This window comes from Arachis ipaensis, chromosome B9 (genome assembly GCF_059453495.1).
Source record: "Arachis ipaensis isolate K30076 ecotype BB chromosome B9, ASM5945349v1, whole genome shotgun sequence".
Lineage (NCBI taxonomy): Eukaryota > Viridiplantae > Streptophyta > Magnoliopsida > Fabales > Fabaceae > Arachis > Arachis ipaensis.
In genome coordinates this window covers 73,752,224-73,770,754 of record NC_142444.1, presented here as the reverse complement: position 1 = coordinate 73,770,754, position 18,531 = coordinate 73,752,224, and the positions used below count along the sequence as shown (strand labels likewise).

Genomic DNA, 18,531 nt, shown 5'->3' with positions numbered 1-18,531 from the left:
CTAGGAAGGGTCTTCCCAGAATTATTGAAGCTTTGGCTTCTTCCTCCATATCTAACACCACAAAATCAGCAGGAAATATAAATTCTCCCACTTTCACCAACAAATCCTCAACTATCCCATGAGGGAATTTAAAAGTTCGATCTGCCAATTGGAGGGCCATTCTTGTTGGTTTGGCTTCTTCAATCTTCATTCTTCTCATCATTGTTAGCGACATCAAATTGATGCTGGCCCCTAAATCACACAAGGCCTTCTCCACCATGACTTCTCCTATAATACAGGGGATTTGGAAACTGCCTGGGTCCTTCAATTTCTGAGGCAATTTGTGCTGAATGATAGCACTGCATTCTTCAGTTAACAACACAGTTTCCTCATTTCTCCAGCTTCTCTTCTTGGTCATTAATTCTTTTAAGAATTTTGCATAGAGTGGCATTTGCTCTATTGCCTCAGCAAAGGGAATGTTGATTTGAAGCTTCTTGAAAATCTCCAAGAACCTGGAGAATTGGCCATCCTTTTCACTTTTCATCAAACGTTGAGGATAAGGTGCTTTAGGTGTGTAAGGCTTCAAGACCTCTTTTTCTTTTTCTTTTGTTGCAAATGGTGTAACAGATTGTCCTTGTTCTTTGTCTTTCACATTTTCCTTTGCTTCATCCTCTGTGGTTTCCCTTGAAATCTCCTTTAGATTCTTTCCACTTCTGAGGGTTATGGCCTTACATTCCTCCCTTGCAATAGCCTTGGCAGCATGAGAACTGCTTGTCCCAGGGGCTTGCTTAGTTAAATACAAAATTTGATTTTCTAGCTTCTGGATGGCAGCTCCTTGGTTTTGCAAGTTAGAATTTACTTCTTCCTTAAAAGCCTTCAATTCAATTATGTCTTGGCTCATGGTTGCAAGCATTCCTTCCATCCGGTTTAATTGATCTTGAAATTGTTGGTTCGGATTAGGTTGGGTATGTTGATTATTTTAGCCATGATATGATGATTGGGGGTAAGTGTTTTGTGTGGCTTGGTATGATCTTTGGTTGGAGTTTTGGTATGTGGAATTGTTTTGTTGGTTGTGGTTGTAAGGTTTGTGGTTTTGTGGTTGGGTTTGTTGGTTTCCCCACCCAAAGTTTGGGTGGTTTCTCCAGCCTGGGTTGTAAGTGTTGGAGTGTGGATCATATGATTGCCTTTGTTGGTTTCCCACATAGTTAACCTCATCCCAATCACCTCCTTCAATGCCTACTTCCTCTTGATCTTGTGTGTGTATTGCAGCCACTTGCTTTGTTTCTAATTGCCTGGTAAGCTCTGCTAGTTGCTTGGCAAACACCTTGTTTTGGGCTAGAATTGTATCAACATGGTTCAGCTCCATGACTCCCTTAGTGTTGTGCCTTTCTGATGCATAATAGTATTCATTCTCAGCCACTGTCTCGATCACTTCAATGGCTTCTTCCACGGTCTTTTTCTTGTTCAATGAACCTCCTGATGAATGGTCTACAGCCTTCCTTGATTCATAAGAGAGCCCATCATAGAAGATGTGCAATTGCACCCAATCATGGAACATGTTTGGTGGGCATTTCCTTGTCAAGTCCTTGAATCTCTCCCATGCCTCGTAGAGAGTTTCACCATCTTGTTGTCTAAAAGTCTGGACCTCAGATCGAAGCCTATTGACCTTTTGTGGAGGGTAGAAACGTGCCAGAAACTTGCCTTCCACCTCATCCCATGTGGTTAGACTCCCCCTTGGGAATGATTCCAGCCACTTAGCTGCCTTGTCCCTAAGTGAAAATGGGAACAAGAGCAGTTTATAGGCATCTTCCTGGACTCCATTGGACTTCACAGTGTCACAAATTCTCAGGAATTTTGTGAGATGTTGGTTTGGGTCTTCATTAGCATTTCCTCCAAAGGAACAATGATTTTCCACCAATGATATTAGCTGTGGCTTGAGCTCAAAATTGTTGGCCTGAATGGGTGGTTTCTGGATGCTACTACCACAATTCCCAGAGGTTGGGTTTATGTATGAACTAAGAACCCTCCTCTCAGGAATGGCATTGTTTCCATCAGCTCTCTCATGGTTGTGAACTTCTCTATCCATGTTGAGATCTAGAGCTTCCTCAAAATTGTCCTCAGATTCTCCTTCAGATTCCTCTTCTCCCACTACTCTCTTCCCTCTTGCTTCCCTTCTAAGTCTATGAAGGGTCCTTTCCGGTTCGGTATATGGAGGAGTTGATGTCTCTCCTCTCCTACCTGTCATACAAGAACACAGCTCAAACACACACAAGTAAAATACTCTTGGTTAATGGAAGAGTATGGTTAGATCAATTGAGGAATTAAATCAAACAGTTAGTGAGTCAGTGAGTTAGTTGCATGAATTTAAAGGCATAAAGAAGGAAAGCATGTAACCAAGTGCAGAAATTAAAATTCAACAAATATCTAGAACAGAATTAACAAAGCAAGAGAAAATTGCTCAATCTAGTTAGCTTCCAATTTGAGAATTGTCAATCGAAAACCAATCCCCGGCAACGGCGCCATAAACTTGATGCGCATAAACGTGTTATGCTACGATTTAGGAAATTGCACGATCGGCAAAATTCCTTCCGGCAAGTGCACCGGTTATCGTCGTCAAGTAAAAACTCACAATAGAGTGAGGTCGAATCCCACAAGGATTGGTTGAGTGAGCAATTCGGATTAGAAGTGTGTTCTAGTTGAGCGGAATCAAGATTTGAGATGAGAATTGCGGAATGTAAAATTGGCGGGAAAAGTAAATGACAAGAAAATTAAATGGCTGAATCTTAAATTGCATGAATTAAAGAGCAGAATGTAAATTGCTGAAATTAAAAGGGAATGGGGATGATTGCAAGAATTGAATTGCAGAATGTAAAGAGAAAGTGAAATCAGAAATGGGGAATTCATTGGGTTTAGGAGATATTGAAATCTCCGAATCAAAACATGTATATCTCTTCCTCAACCAATGCATTCATTGAATTTTGCTTGGCAATCTTATATGATTGGATCCCAATTCCTTGGCTCACCAATGCTCTCTAAAAACAAACAAATTCCCAATCCCTTGGTTTAAATGTTCATAAGAAGAGATGATGCTTGATCACTGATTATACCACACAATTTCATGAACCACAATTTGGTAGGATTACATGTCACAATATCCATCCAAACCCCAATCCAATCCACTGTGAGAAAGCTTCTCTAGCATGAATCCTCCATTCCTTTCCCAAGGCTCCGAAGGATTCCAAGTATGAGTAGTCTCTTTCCCAAGACAACTACTCAATGGAATTAGATCGAGAAGCTTTCTAACAAAATTCAAGAGAAAAGATTGAAGAAGAAGATAAACTATTATTGATTCATTGAATTACAATAGAGCTCCCTAACCCAATGAAAGGGGGTTTAGTGAATCATAGCTCTGAATTCAATTACAAAGAAAAGGAAAAACTAGCTCAAAGTAAAAGTAAAGTCCTCTCTAACTTAACTTCTATCCTATTTATACACTTTCTATATTGAGCTTCAGTTGTGCTTCTTGGGCTTTGAGGCCTCTCCTTGCTTTCCTTTTGCCTTGGGTTTATGATCCATAATCTTGATGAGGTTGTTGATCCAAGTCCTGTAACATTTATTGAGCCAACTTAGTGATAATCAAATAATGACACATGACTCAACAAATTGAGATTTCAAACTCATCAATCCTTCAGGCCCAATCCCATAAACCATGATATTCAATTGGGTTTCATACCAAAGTAAGTTTAAGTTAATAATTATGCTCAAAGACTAACTTAAATCACAATATTTTTGGCCCAGAAACCCTTTTCAAGAGTGGCGTTTAAGTTGTAGTTTAAGCTTAAACTGCAACTTAAACGCCAGATACTTCCAGTGAGGCCATTTGTAAAAGCACGTTTAAGCTTCAGTTAAGGTTAAACTGAAGCTTAAACGTGGAAATGGAAGAATGGTAGCCCTGGAGAGTAATGTAGTCGAACACGTTTAACCTCCAGTTTAAGGTTAAACTGGAGGTTAAACGTGGAAAAGGAATGAGGCATCCTGGAGGTCGAACACGTTTAACCTCCAGTTTGAGGTCAAACTGGAGGTTAAACGTGGAAGCTTGGAATGGTGGCCCTGGAGGTGTCGAACACGTTTAACCTCCAGTTTGGGGTCAAACTGGAGGTTAAACGTGGAGGTGGAGAGAGCAACCCTGGAGTGGAGAAACTATCGAACACGTTTAACCTCCAGTTTGAGGTCAAACTGGAGGTTAAACGTGGAAGCTTGGAGAGAGCAACCCTGGAGTGGAGAAACTATCGAACACGTTTAAGCTCCAGTTTGAGTCAAACTGGAGCTTAAACGTGGAATGGCCCCTGGTACTCTTCCTGGTTCTGGCGTTTAACCTCCAGTTTGAGGTCAAACTGGAGGTTAAACGTGGAACTCCTCCCTGGGTGGCTTACTCATTCTGGCGTTTAACCTCCAGTTTGAGGTCAAACTGGAGGTTAAACGTGGAATGCTCCTTAAGTGAGGCTTTTCATTCTGGCGTTTAACCTCCAGTTTGAGGTCAAACTGGAGGTTAAACTTCAATCCCAGCATTTCTTATCCTTCATGATTTTGGCGTTTAAGCTCCAGTTTAGGCTTAAACTGGAACTTAAACTCCACATGTTATATACAAGCTTCCTTTATTGATTTTGTTGCTTCCTTGCTTAGCCTCTTCTTCCCTGAAATCATCCAAACAATTGCATCAAAGTCTTGCAAAATTTCATGAGAAATCTTTCATTCATAGCATTTAAGTAATATAACTAAAACTCATGGAATTTGCATCAAAATCATATTGTTTGGATGGTTCATTACTTTGTTCTTCATTTACCCATTTTTGGTTACTTTAAGCTCAAGAAAATGCATAAAACAACTAAAACTAACAGAAAAATGCTCGTGAAACTAGCCTATGATGCCTTGGCATCAAAGAGCAATCAACAGAGGCCATCTTCAACCCAAATCCAAAGCAAGCAAAGCCCATTATCATCACTCAAAGGCACAAGAGATAGATGAAATTGGAATTTTATTTAATTGTAATTTGTCGTTAATTTCAATTTCATTTTCATTTTGTAAAAACCTATATAAAGGCATTAGTTTCATTTCACTAAGGGGAGGCTCTAATAGAGAGCATTGGAGGCTGGCTCCACAAGGGAGCATTAAGAATAGAGAACTCTCTCTCTTTAGTTTTTCTCTTTGTTTTGAATCTTGGGTTGAGAATTGAAGGAATTCTGTTTCATTCTCACTTTGAGATTTCTCTTGTTCTTCTTCTACAAAATTTCAGTGAATTAAGGATCTGAATCAACACTCTGTTTACTGCTTTCATCTTCATTTCTTTTGCAAATTGTTCTTTATTGGATCAAAGAAGGACTTGAGATCTAGACTTGTTTTCTAGTCTCATTGAGCCCCTGAGATCTTCACTTGTCTTTCTAGATTTCACAATTGATTTGAGTTTTCTTGCTGATTTACTTTTCTGCTACAATTTCCTTCTCTGCAATTTTTACTTTCTACTGCATTGCTTCTAATTTACATTTCCTGCACATTTACATTCTACACTTTAACTTTGAGCTTGCTGCAAATCTGAATTTACTTTTCTTGCCTTGGATCCATTGCTTTCTTTAAATTTCAGCACCCAGCCCCCCTTTACTTTTCATGCAAGTTACATTTCTTGTCATTTAAGTTTCTGCAATTTATATTGCTTGCTCTTTAAGTTTCTGTCCAATTTACTTTCTGCAATTTTAAATTCATTGTCATTTACTTCCTGTTGGTTACAATTTCACACAATTCACTTCAATGTTAGCTTGACTAAACTAATCACCCACTAAAGTTGCTTGATCCATCAATCCCTGTGGGATCGACCTCACTCACATGAGTTTTACTACTTGATGCGACCCGGTATACTTGCCGGTTAGATTTAGGTATGTTTGGAAATTCATTTTTTCACAAATTTTCCCATCACTTATGCTTCGAGACAACTAAGACCTCACGAAAGGAACTATCCGACACATGATTTGGAATTAGCAGCAGTGGTCTTTGCACTTAAGATTTGGAGGCACTATTTGTACGGAGCCCAATTTGAAGTCTTCTCTGATCATAAGAGTTTGAAGTATATCTTTGATCAGAAAGACCTTAATATGAGGCAGAGGCGATGGATGGAATTCTTAAAAGATTATGATTTTAAGTTGAGCTATCATCCTGGGAAGGCAAATGTAGTCGCAGATGCTTTGAGTCGGAAGAGTTTGGGCATATCCTGGATGATGATCAAGGAAGAAGAAATGATCTCAGGCTTTGAAAACTTAAAATTAGTAATGAGAGAGACATCAAGAGGAGTTGTTATGGCGCGACTACAATTAACATCTGACTTTAAGATAGCTATTCAGCAAGCTCAAGCCCAGAATTCAGGAATGCTGACATTGTTAACACGGATGAAGGCAGATCATCCGGAAGAGGTACGACAAGATAAAGAGGGAATATGGAGATATAGGAACAGAATTTGTGTACCTGCTCAGGAGGACTTGAGAAAGAACATTTTGACCCAAGCTCATGAAAGCAGATTTTCTATCCATCCCGGAATGACTAAAATGTACCAAGATCTGAAAAAGATGTTCTGGTGGCCGGGAATGAAGAAATATATAGCAACGTATATTTCAAAGTGTCTCACTTTCCAGAAGATTAAGGTGGAACATCAAAAACCACCTGGAACCTTGCAACCATTGGAGATACCGCAATGGAAATGGGAAGAGATTACGATGGATTTTGTTACTGGGTTACCAAGAACCTCTGCCGGGCATGATACAATTTAGGTAATTGTAAATCGATTGACAAAATCAGCGCATTTTCTACCAATTCAAATTGGTCACAGCTTGGAGAAACTCGCCCGGTTATACATTCAGGAGATAATACGATTGCATGGAATATGATGACAAGTCATCTTAGCCTATTTTCACTAGTCTTTTTCTTTGTTTTCAATTGATTTTATGCACTTTCTTAAGCCATAAGCAAGCCAATTAGGTAGATTTCCTTGTTTCCTTTGATTCAATCAACCATGTATGAATTCATGCACTTTCATGAGATTTTATGCTATAATTGTCATATATTATGAAAGAAACACAATCTCATGATTTGGGGCATAGCTTTGATTGTTTTGATTGATTGATGATAGGTGGAAAGAGTTTTGAAGAAGGTTGAAGGAAGAAGGAATGGCTAGGAGCAAGAGAGAACAAAAAGTTTGAGCCAAAGTTTGCCTCAAAATTTAGCTCAAACTTTTAAAAGAGTTGAAAACATACCAGAGGAAAAAAGCTTGAGCAAAAGTTTGCCTCAAACTTTAGCTCAAACTTTTGGGAGAAAAGCTTGAGCCAACGTTTGCCTCAAACTTTTTGGCAAACGTTGGCGCCACACTTGCACACCCTGGAGGAGAAAAGCTTGCGCCAACGTTTGCCTCAAGCTTTTTGGCAAACGTTGGCGCCACACACATTTACAAGGGGGCCAACGTTTGAGCAAAAGTTTGACCTCAAACTTTGGCTCAAACGTTGGTAGCAGTAAAGTGAAGCCATCTGGTATAAAAAGTTTGAGTAAAAGTTTGCCTCAAACTTTTACTCAAACTTTTATGATTCTCAACCCGGTTCACAATGGATCTTTCTCCAACTTCAAGAGAAATCAACTAAGGCCTTTATCAACCCAATTCCATCAAGAGCAAAGGCCTAATTCAAGGCTTGAAGACCATTTGAAGAAAGTGTATAAATAGCTTAGGATTTAAGTTTTAGGAGGGCTTTTTCGGAGAGAATTTTGAGAACACTTACAGAGAGCTCACCTTGACATTTTTTGAATTGTTGCTTTAGAATTCTAGAGAATTAGGAAGGAGAATTGATCTCTCTTCTTCCTTGTTCTTGCTCAGCACTCTTTACTTTTCTTGTTTTGGATCTTGGGTGGAGAATTGAAGAAATTCTGTTTCAATCTCACCTTGGGATCTTGTTTAATTTTCAGCATTGAGTTTCCATTTCTGTGAATTGCTTCTTCTTCTACTTTTTCTGCAATTTACATCTCTTCATTTCCTCTGCAATTGTTCTTGCTGAATCTAGGAAGGCAGTGAGATCTAGACTTGGCTATCTAGTCTCTTGAGTCCTGAGATCTACAGCTTTCAATTTTAATTTCCTTGTTTCGTTGTCACACCAAGTTTATTCTCATTTTCATTTAAGATCCGGTTTAATTGAATCCATCTTTTACATTCCTGCTTGTTGCAATTTTACTTTTCCTTGTTTAAATTCTGCAAATCCACTTCCCAATTCCCTTTACAATTCAAGCCATTTACATTTCTTGCACTTTAAGATTCTGCAATTTACATTTCTTGCGTTCTAAGTTTCTGCCATTTAATTTCTTGTTCTTTAAGATTCAGCACATTTACTATCTCTGCTCTTTAATTTTCTGCAATCTACCCTTCTCCCTTTTAATTTCATGCAATTTAGCTTCTGTCGAATACAAACCACTCAAATCAACTCTTGATCTGCTTGACTAAATCAACCACTAAACTAAAATTGCTCAATCCTTCAATCCCTGTGGGATCGACCTCACTCCCGTGAGTTTTATTACTTGATACGACCCGATGCACTTGCCGGTTAGTTTTGTGTGTTTGGAATTCGTTTTCTGTTTTTCGAAAATACACATCAAGTTTTTGGCACCGTTGCCGGGGATTGATTAGATTGACAATGATTAAGTAAGGTGGTGATTTAGATTAAGCACTTTTTCTTTATTTTTGTTAATTTCTAACTTGCACACTAACTGTTTGAGACTTTGTCTCTACTAACTCTCACTGCACTCAAGCTACAGAGTGCTCTGTGTAATTTTGCTGTTTTGGTTGTATGACATGAACCAGGAGAGAGTTCTCCACCTCTGGAATTTTTGAAGAAGGACACAAATTAAAAAATGGAGGAGACCGGAAGGAAGTCCATAGTGAGAGGAGAAAATCAAAGGCAACAGGATTTTCAACCTCCATGATCCGAGGATGAAAGATGTCAAGCTAGTGACAATAAAAGAGCGCTTGTTGGGAGGCAACCCAACCGGAGGTAACTATCGTTTCATATCTATTTTAATAAATAGGTTAATTAGTTTTATCTATATTGCAAGAAGCTAAGTTTGGTGTTGCACACCAAAACAATATAAGGGAGAATGAAGGATTCTAAGTTTGGTGTTCCACCAAAATCTCATTTAAAACATATTCTCACCTTCTGCATAATGCTAGCTTCAAGCAGCTAGATAAACTAGTTAACTATTTTGCTATTCTTTAGTTTTCAGTTTTGTCACTTTTGAAAAAGAAAAAGAGTTCCACACATGGTTAATCTGATGCATGAGAACTATTGGCAAGGTACTAAGTTTGGTGTTCCCACACCAAAGTAAGTTCAAAGGCCCACAAATAAATCATGCATGCTAACCATTGTTTCTAAGTGCTTGGGGAACAAGCAACTTTCAATATCACTGCAGAGTACCATACAAACTTTTGGGAAGATTTAGCATCATCAATCAAAGTGATGAAAGAGGAATGTGAAGACCAACAATGATGATGAGGAAGAGGATAGCAAGTAGACTCCAAAAGGTTGTATTATTCATTATCAGATATTGCTGTGATTGAAAGTTATATTATACCCCTATCTGTCCTTCTGTCTAATATAGTTTTTCTGCAATTCAATAATCAAGATGCTTGATCATTTACAACACTATACTCTCCAAAACTTGTTTGCACTCAATATTTCAAAAATGCATCACATGAAAGTTCTTAGAAAAGAAGGATTGAGGAATTAAACAATTTTGAGGCAAGCAAAAGATTAGGAGAAGTGGTGGTTCTAGTTGTGTGATTATGTATTGAGGTTGCATGCTTATGAAAACTTGCATGGGAGCTCATAGGCGGGACATAGAGTTCAAAGAAGTGTTGTGGAGATTCTCAAACATTTATTGATCCAAGAAGCAGCAAACAAAACAAAAGAAAGTAAAGAAAATACAAAAAAAAAAAAAACAAAAAAAGAACATGGCCCAAGGCTCTGAGCATCAATTACTAGGCAGGAAAGAAGAAAGAAACAAGAACTCAAAGAGTTGTTATCCTAGTAAATGCTTGTGGTCGAATTGTGTAAAGGAGAGAGGCTTGAGTAAGTAAATCCTTAGGGGTGCTTTAACACCTAATACCTTAAAACCAACTGGTTTAGGAGTATTGATTGAAAGCTTATCTAAAGAGCCGCTTTGAGACATGACACTTAGAGTCAAGGCCAAAGCACAGAAACTATAAGCTGCTTCAAGGTGATTACCTATAGAGAGATCTCCATGATATCATTTGGATGAAAGTCCTAGGACCTAAGACCCCCAATATGTGAGGACTAGTAAGCACTGAAGCCCTTGCATGAGCATATGATTTGGAGTTCACCCCACTGTCACTTAGTCACTTCACTCACAGGACCTTACAAGTTATTCTTCAAATCCATTATGATTGAAAGAACCTTTGAGCATAATTCTTTTCTTGCTTGGGGACAAGCAAGCTTTAAGTTTGGTGTTGTGATGACAAGTCATCTTAGCCTATTTTCACTAGTCTTTTTCTTTGTTTTCAATTGATTTTATGCACTTTCTTAAGCCATAAGCAAGCCAATTGGGTAGATTTCCATGTTTCCTTTGATTCAATCAACCATGTATGAATTCATGCACTTTCATGAGATTTTATGCTATAATTGTCATATATTATGAAAGAAACACAATCTCATGATTTGGGGCATAGCTTTGATTGTTTTGATTGATTGATGATAGGTGGAAAGAATTTTGAAGAAAGTTGAAGGAAGAAGGAATGGCTAGGAGCAAGAGAGAACAAAAAGTTTGAGCCAAAGTTTGCCTCAAACTTTAGCTCAAACTTTTAAAAGAGTTGAAAACATACCAGAGGAAAAAAGCTTGAGCCAACGTTTGCCTCAAACTTTTTGGCAAACGTTGGCGCCACACTTGCACACCCTGGAGGAGAAAAGCTTGTGCCAACGTTTACCTCAAGCTTTTTGGCAAACGTTGGCGCCACACACATTTACAAGGGGGCCAACGTTTGAGCAAAAGTTTGACCTCAAACTTTGGCTCAAACGTTGGTAGCAGCAAAGTGAAGCCATCTGGTATAAAAAGTTTGAGTAAAAGTTTGCCTCAAACTTTTACTCAAACTTTTATGATTCTCAACCCGGTTCACAATGGATCTTTCTCCAACTCCAAGAGAAATCAACTAAGGCCTTTATCAACCCAATTCCATCAAGAGCAAAGGCCTAATTCAAGGCTTGAGGACCATTTGAAGAAAGTGTATAAATAGCTTAGGATTTAAGTTTTAGGAGGGCTTTTTCGGAGAGAATTTTGAGAACACTTACAGAGAGCTCACCTTGACATTTTTTGAATTGTTGCTTTAGAATTCTAGAGAATTGGGAAGGAGAATTGATCTCTCTTCTTCCTTGTTCATGCTCAGCACTCTTTACTTTTCTTGTTTTGGATCTTGGGTGGAGAATTGAAGAAATTCTGTTTCAATCTCACCTTGGGATCTTGTTTAATTTTCAGCATTGAGTTTCCATTTTTGTGAATTGCTTCTTCTTCTACTTTTTCTGCAATTTACATCTCTTCATTTCCTCTGCAATTGTTCTTGCTGGATCTAGGAAGGCAGTGAGATCTAGACTTGGCTATCTAGTTTCTTGAGTCCTGAGATCTACAGCTTTCAATTTTAATTTCCTTGTTTCGTTGTCACACCAAGTTTATTCTCATTTTCATTTAAGATCCGGTTTAATTGAATCCATCTTTTACATTCCTGCTTGTTGCAATTTTACTTTTCCTTGTTTAAATTCTACAAATCCACTTCCCAATTCCCTTTACAATTCAAGCCATTTATATTTCTTGCACTTTAAGATTCTGCAATTTACATTTCTTGCATTCTAAGTTTCTGCCATTTAATTTCTTGTTCTTTAAGATTCAGCACATTTACTATCTCTGCTCTTTAATTTTCTACAATCTACCCTTCTCCCTTTTAATTTCATGCAATTTAGCTTCTGTCGAATACAAACCACTCAAATCAACTCTTGATCTGCTTGACTAAATCAACCACTAAATTAAAATTGCTCAATCCTTCAATCCCTGTGGGATCGACCTCACTCCCGTGAGTTTTATTACTTGATACGACCCGGTGCACTTGCCAGTTAGTTTTGTGTGTTTGGAATTCGTTTTCCGTTTTCCAAAAATACACTATCAGAATACCTTCATCAATTGTGTCAGACAGAGATCCAATGTTTACTTCTAGATTTTGGGGAGCTCTACAAAAAGCTTTTGGGACGAAGTTGCACTTAAGTACAGCATATCACCCACAGACTGATGGATAGACAGAACGAACAATTCGTACCTTGGAAGATATGTTGAGATCTTGCGTAATGGACCAACAGGGTAACTGGGACAAATACTTGCCATTGATTGAGTTTGCTTACAACAACAGTTATCAACAGAGTATCGGAATGGTACCATATGAAGCCCTCTACGGAAGAAAGTGTCAATCACCATTATGCTGGTATGACAAGGAGGAAGGCAGGATTTTGGGGCCAGACTTGGTACAAGAAACTACCAAACGGATTAAGCACATTCGAGAGAAGATTCAAACTGCCCAAAGTCGACAAAAGAGCTATGCAGATATTAGGCGTAGGCCTTTAGAATTTAACGAAGGTGACCATATCTTCTTAAGAGTGACACCTACAACTGGAATAGGTAGAGCTCTTAGGACTAAGAAATTGAATCCACGATATTTAGGTCCTTTTCAAATTCATAAAAGAGTCGGTCCAGTAGCATACCAAGTAGCTCTCCCTCCTTATTTGTCAAACCTTCATGATGTTTTTCATGTTTCACAACTTAAAAAGTATAATCCCGACGAAAGCCACGTTTTACAACCAGAGACAGTACAGCTGCGAGCCGACTTGACATATCAAACCCTACCAGTTAGGATTGTGGAACGAAGTGACAAACAGCTTAGAGACAAGACAGTATCATTGGTTAAGGTAGCATGGGGACAAACTGGAACTGAAGAGTACACATGGGAGCTAGAAGACAAGATGAGAACAGACTACCCGTTTCTCTTTTCAAGTAATTGAAATTTTGAGGACAAAATTTTCTTTTAGGAGGGTAGAATGTAACGGCCTAGCCCCAAAGAAACGGCACTTTTTCGGGAACAAACGGAATTTTTATAGAATTTTTAGGAATTTCTATGCATATAAGCACCTCCACTGCATAGGTGCTGTGTCATCAAGCTGCTGAGTCAACAGCTTGATTGCATAGGACACCTCTCCTAATCTAAGTAGGCACGTCGCGAAGAGTTGCATTTTTGAGCCACTTCGGGCCCGAATTTCAAAATTCTGATTTCTGTGGTTAGTCTCTATGTGACGTGCCGGTCACGAATTTCGAGAGAAAAATTATATTAATATAATATTCATATATTATTATTTTATTCAGAATATTATATTATTATCTTCTCTACTGTGATTAATGTTGATCTATGTTTAGTAATATAATAACTGAGCTTGAAATCTACCGGTAACAGATAATACCGGCATTCTTAGATGAACTTAGCACTGCCAATGCTTCATCATATATCTTTTATTCTTATGATTATCCAGTTACTAGTGTCATTTACACTAAGTAACTTAATGTTTATCCATTAGTAGTGTAATTACTTAAGTTCTAATACATCTAGCTTTAGTAATTATCCTTTTCTGAGATATTTTGACAAGTAACTTTTGGATAATTATCATCCAAAAGCCACGGCCTCCCTAGGACAGCTTGGCTATCATTTTTGTTCTTGGAAAAGCTTAGAACACCATGAAAGAAAACCATGAAGCTTCCATGAACACCTGAGCTACTTTCTCCGTTCTTTCTCAAACCGAAACCCCTATCAAAAATCTAATCTTACCAAAGTGTTCACCTCTTCCTCCTCTTCATTTCTATGTCACTTTTCATGGAGTAAATCAAGGTATGAAGGCTGCTCCTCCTCCTTGAAGATTCGGCCATGGTGGTTCCTTAAGTTAATGATGTCTTCTTCATGTTCTTTCTTAGGATCTCTTATTCAATCACCAAAAGCTCCAAGAAAACATGATTTCTAGTTACCTTAAGGTGAGGAAAACCTTCTTTTCATCATCATGAAGCTTCAGCCTTCATGTTTCATAAGATTCTAAAGTTGTTTTTGATGTTAAAATAGGCGTAAAAGTGCTTCTGGAAGCTTGTTTTTGGTGCAATCTCGGACAGCAGCAAAGGAGGTAAGGTTTGGTAAATTAATCAATGATTGGCTGTGTTCTTGAAGTGTTAAACCAGATCTTGTTGCTTGAGATTTGATTTTGGGTGTATGTGTGAGGGTTTGATCATGGAAACTTGTTGTTTAATGCTTGAAAATCATGTTTATGATGGTTTTGAAGTGGCTGTTGGTGCTGCTGGAAAACGTGACATTCCAGCCATGAAAATCATGATTTTTGATGCTTATTTGATGTGTATTTGATGGCTGAAAAGTTTCTCTTTGGTCTGATAAAAATCGGGTTCAAATCGGTTTCCAAAAAGATTGAAAAACTAGTTGAAAATCAAGCAGAAATCTGATGAACTTTTGGAAAAAAAAATGTTTTTGGTTTTTGGTTTTTATATTGCCTTGCAAGGAAAATAGGCCAAAAGGCTTTGGCAAGGATTCGAACCTGGGAGCTCCATGGAGAACAAGGGAAGAGCGTTTTTCCTTGTGCAAAGAAAATAAGCCAAAAGGGCTCACCCAAGGCTCGAACCTGGAGCTTCCTTGTAGAAGCACTCCTTACTCTCCACTCTTCCAAGGAAATTATCTCCATTTGCCTCCACCAAGAGTTGAACCTGGGACCTTGAAGACAAGAGCAAGGCGCTGCATGGGGAGCTCAGTTGGTTTTCCCAACTGAGCACTACTCTCCCCCATCTCCCCTCACTTTGGCGCACAACTTTGACACACCAAGGAGCCTTGTGCACCCCATGACACAGCCAGGACATGGAGAACTCAGTTCAAAATTCCAACTGAGCTCTAGTGTCACGCACATGACCAAGGGGCTGGGCGCACCAAATGACACAGACGGCAACACTTGGGGGCTCAGTTTGGTTTTCCAACTGAGCTTGCCCCTGGGAGGTGTAATACTGGGCTGAAAATTGAATTAAAAATCCAACTTAATTCATTTCTTCACCAAATCAAAAGCCCATCCAAATTCCAAAATCTAAGAATAGAAAGTGTATAAATAGGAGCTAGTTTGATGTAATTAGGGACCTTTAGACTTGACTTTAAATTTTACCTTTTACTTTCATTTTCATTTGGAGCTTTTACTTTTGAATTTAGATCTTAGAAAATTGGGAAGAGGAATTGATCTCTCTTCCTCCTTGTTCTTGCTTGATCACTCTTTACTTTTCTTGCTTTTGATCTTGGGTGAAGAATTGAAGAAATTCTGTTTCAATCTCACCTTAAGATCTCTTGTTTACTTTCTCTGCAAAATTGAATTTGAATTTCTGTTTACTGCATCTTCTCTTATTCTTCTTTTACACTTTCTGCAGTTTACTTTTCTTCATTTCTTTTGCAATTGTTCTTGTTAGATCAAGGAAGGATTTGAGATCTAGACTTGTTATCTAGTCTCTTCCACTCCTGAGATCTTCAACCACTTTTAAATTGCTACAACTTAAGCATTGCTCACTTTCTGTCTTTAAATTTTCAAAGCATTTTTATTTTTCTGTTGAGATCTAGTTCAATTCAATTACTCCTCTACTCTTCTGTTTATTGCAATTTATCTTCGCTTGTTTAAATTCTATAATCCCAATGATAGGTATTTTTTGTGGAAACAAATTCCAACACCCAAACTCACCGGCAAGTGTACCGGGTCGCATCAAGTAATAATAACTCACATGAGTGAGGTCGATCCCACAGGGATTGAAGGATTGAGCAATTTTAGTTTAGTGGTTGATTTAGTCAAGTGAATCAAGTTTGGTTGAGTGATTTGTGCTTTGTAGAAACTAAATTGCTTGAAATATAAAGGGAGAGGGGGTAAAGTGCAGTAAATTAAAGAGCAGGAAAGTAAAGAAGCAGATTCTTAAAGTGCAAGTAATATAAATTGCAGAAACTTAGATTGCAAGAAATGTAAATGGCTGAAGCTTAAAGTGCAAGAAATGTAAATTGCTTGAATCATAAAAGGAATTGGGAATTGGGATTGCAGAATTTAAATAAGAACAAGTAAATTGCATTAAACATAAAAGAGAAAATTTACTTGTAGTGAAGTAGATCTTGAACAGAAGAGTAAAATGCTTTGAAGAATTTAAAAACAGGAAAGCAGTGCTTAATTTGCAGCAATGTAAAAGAGGTTGAAGATCTCAGGAGTGGAAGAGACTAGATAACAAGTCTAGATCTCAAATCCTTCCTTGATCTAACAAGAACAATTGCAAAGGAAATAAAGAAAAGAGAATTGCAGAAATTGTAGAAGAAGAAGCAGTAAATGGAAATTGGAATTCAATTATGCAGAAAATTTAAAACAAGATCTCAAGGTGAGATTAAAACAGAAGTTCTTCAATTCTCCACCCAAGATCCAAAGCAAGAAAATAAAAGAGTGCTCAAACAAGAAACAAGAAAAAGAGAAATCAATTCTTCCTCCAAGTTCACTGAAATCTAAACTCAAAAACAAAAGCTCAAAATGAAAATGAAAGTTCAAAGAAAAATTCAAAATAAAATTCCGCTCTCTAATTCCATCAAACTAACTCCTATTTATACACTTTCTATTCTTGGATATTGGAATTTGGATGGGCTTTTGATTTGGTGAAGATTTGAATTAAATTGGACTTTTGGTTGAATTTTCAGCCCATGGGTAATATGTTTCTAGGGGAGTGCTCAGCTCACAAAATGAGCTGAGCTTTGACACTTAGTGTGGGGAAGCATTGGTAGCGTGCTGCTGTCTTGGGGTGCATCAGGGGAGAGCTCAGCTCACTTTGTGAGCTGAGCATTGGTGCCTTGGTGCTAAATGTTGTGCGCTGTGTGCTGCCCAGGGACCGTGTCATGCGCGCTCCTTGTGCTCCTGGCCGTGTCAAATTTGTTGTGTGATGCCCATGGACCTTGTCAATTTGTTGCGTGCCCCATGCATCAAGAAGTAGCACTCAGCTCTCCAAGTGAGCTGAGCCTTGGGACATCCAAGGGAGGGTCCTTGGTTCGAAACCCATGGGAAGCATGCGCTACCCTTTTTCTTGGTTGCCTTGCTTCCTTGCTTCCTCAAGGTGTGGGGTTCGATCCTTGGGGAGTGCATTTGGCCAATTTTGGCTTATTTTTCCATGTGAGTAGCGCCTCCCCTCTTCCCTTTGGTCATGGGTTCAAGTCTTGGAGCATACATTTGCAAAACATTTTCCTTGAATTTTTCCTCTAGCGCTCTCGATAATGCTCACTTTGTGAGCTGAGCTTGGTTCCTCATTTCCTTATTTCTTGGCCTTGTGTTGTGCTCAGCTCACAAAGTGAGCTGAGCTTTGTGCCTTGGTCTCCTGGGAGTGAGTGTAGCGCTCACTTAGTGAGCTTTGGAGGGAGCTTCATGGTTTTGTTGCACCACACTTCCTCTTTTCTTGGCCACACTTTTTCTTCTTTGAGCCACACTTCTTAGGCCACGCTTTCTTCTTTTCTTCTTTTCTTCACCTACAATTAATCAAAACAACCAATCAAAGTATCACCAAATTCACAAGGTCTATTAATCATAAAAAATCAATTAAATTTAGCTTAAACCTCATGATTTAGCATCAATTTCATGGTGGTTGTTTGATTCAAAGAAGTCATGCATTTTCATTCCAAATTGCTTTCTTAGGATGCAAGAAAGTGTATAAAACTAAATAAAAATAAAGAAAAAGGCTAGTAAAACTAGGCTACGATGACTTGTCATCACAACACCAAACTTAAAACTTGCTTGTCCCCAAGCAAGCATAAAACATAAGAGAAGACAGCATGAAACAGAATAGTATACATGTCCTTATTAAGCATATAGTTGAACTAAGTTTATGGGATTTTATGCAGATCAAAAGTAGCTCATTTATTACTTGCTGCTAAAATAAACAATGCTTCCTTAAAGGGTTCACCAAGGTTGCTGCTATAACTCTTCACTTTTTGCTCATTTCCCTTGTTAGTTTCTTTTTTCTTCTTTCTTTTGCATCACAGCGCTTATTTCTTATTAGAGGCTTGGTGTCAAATGCTGCAGTGGCCTTTGGCTAAATTTCACTCAACATTTCTTCACCACAGACACATGGCTCAACTTTTTTCCTCCTAGGATCATTGATGCCCAGTATCTCTTTGAATTACTAAATGTTTTGTAGCTAGGTTGCTCTTTATTGTGGACTTTCAGTTAGCAATCCCAAATCAGTTGATCTAAGTTGCCAAGTTTTTAAAATACTCCTTAGAACTTACTTGTCCAAGCAGATCCCAGTACACAAACACCACAGGCATATGTCCTAGGGTCCAAGCTATTGGTGTCTAGCCTTATTGTTTGTTTCTTTGCCACTTTCTTTGGCTTTTTCTTCTTTCTC

At 38.3% G+C, this 18,531-nt stretch overlaps 1 non-coding gene across 1 annotated transcript; it reads left to right on the top strand.

Moving 5' to 3' along the window:
• Positions 1 to 1,535: 1,535 nt before the first annotated feature.
• On the top strand, positions 1,536 to 1,639 carry LOC148545046 (small nucleolar RNA R71). The gene has a single exon (XR_015901896.1). It is a non-coding gene; the product is annotated as a small nucleolar RNA R71 (small nucleolar RNA).
• Positions 1,640 to 18,531: the final 16,892 nt, after the last annotated feature.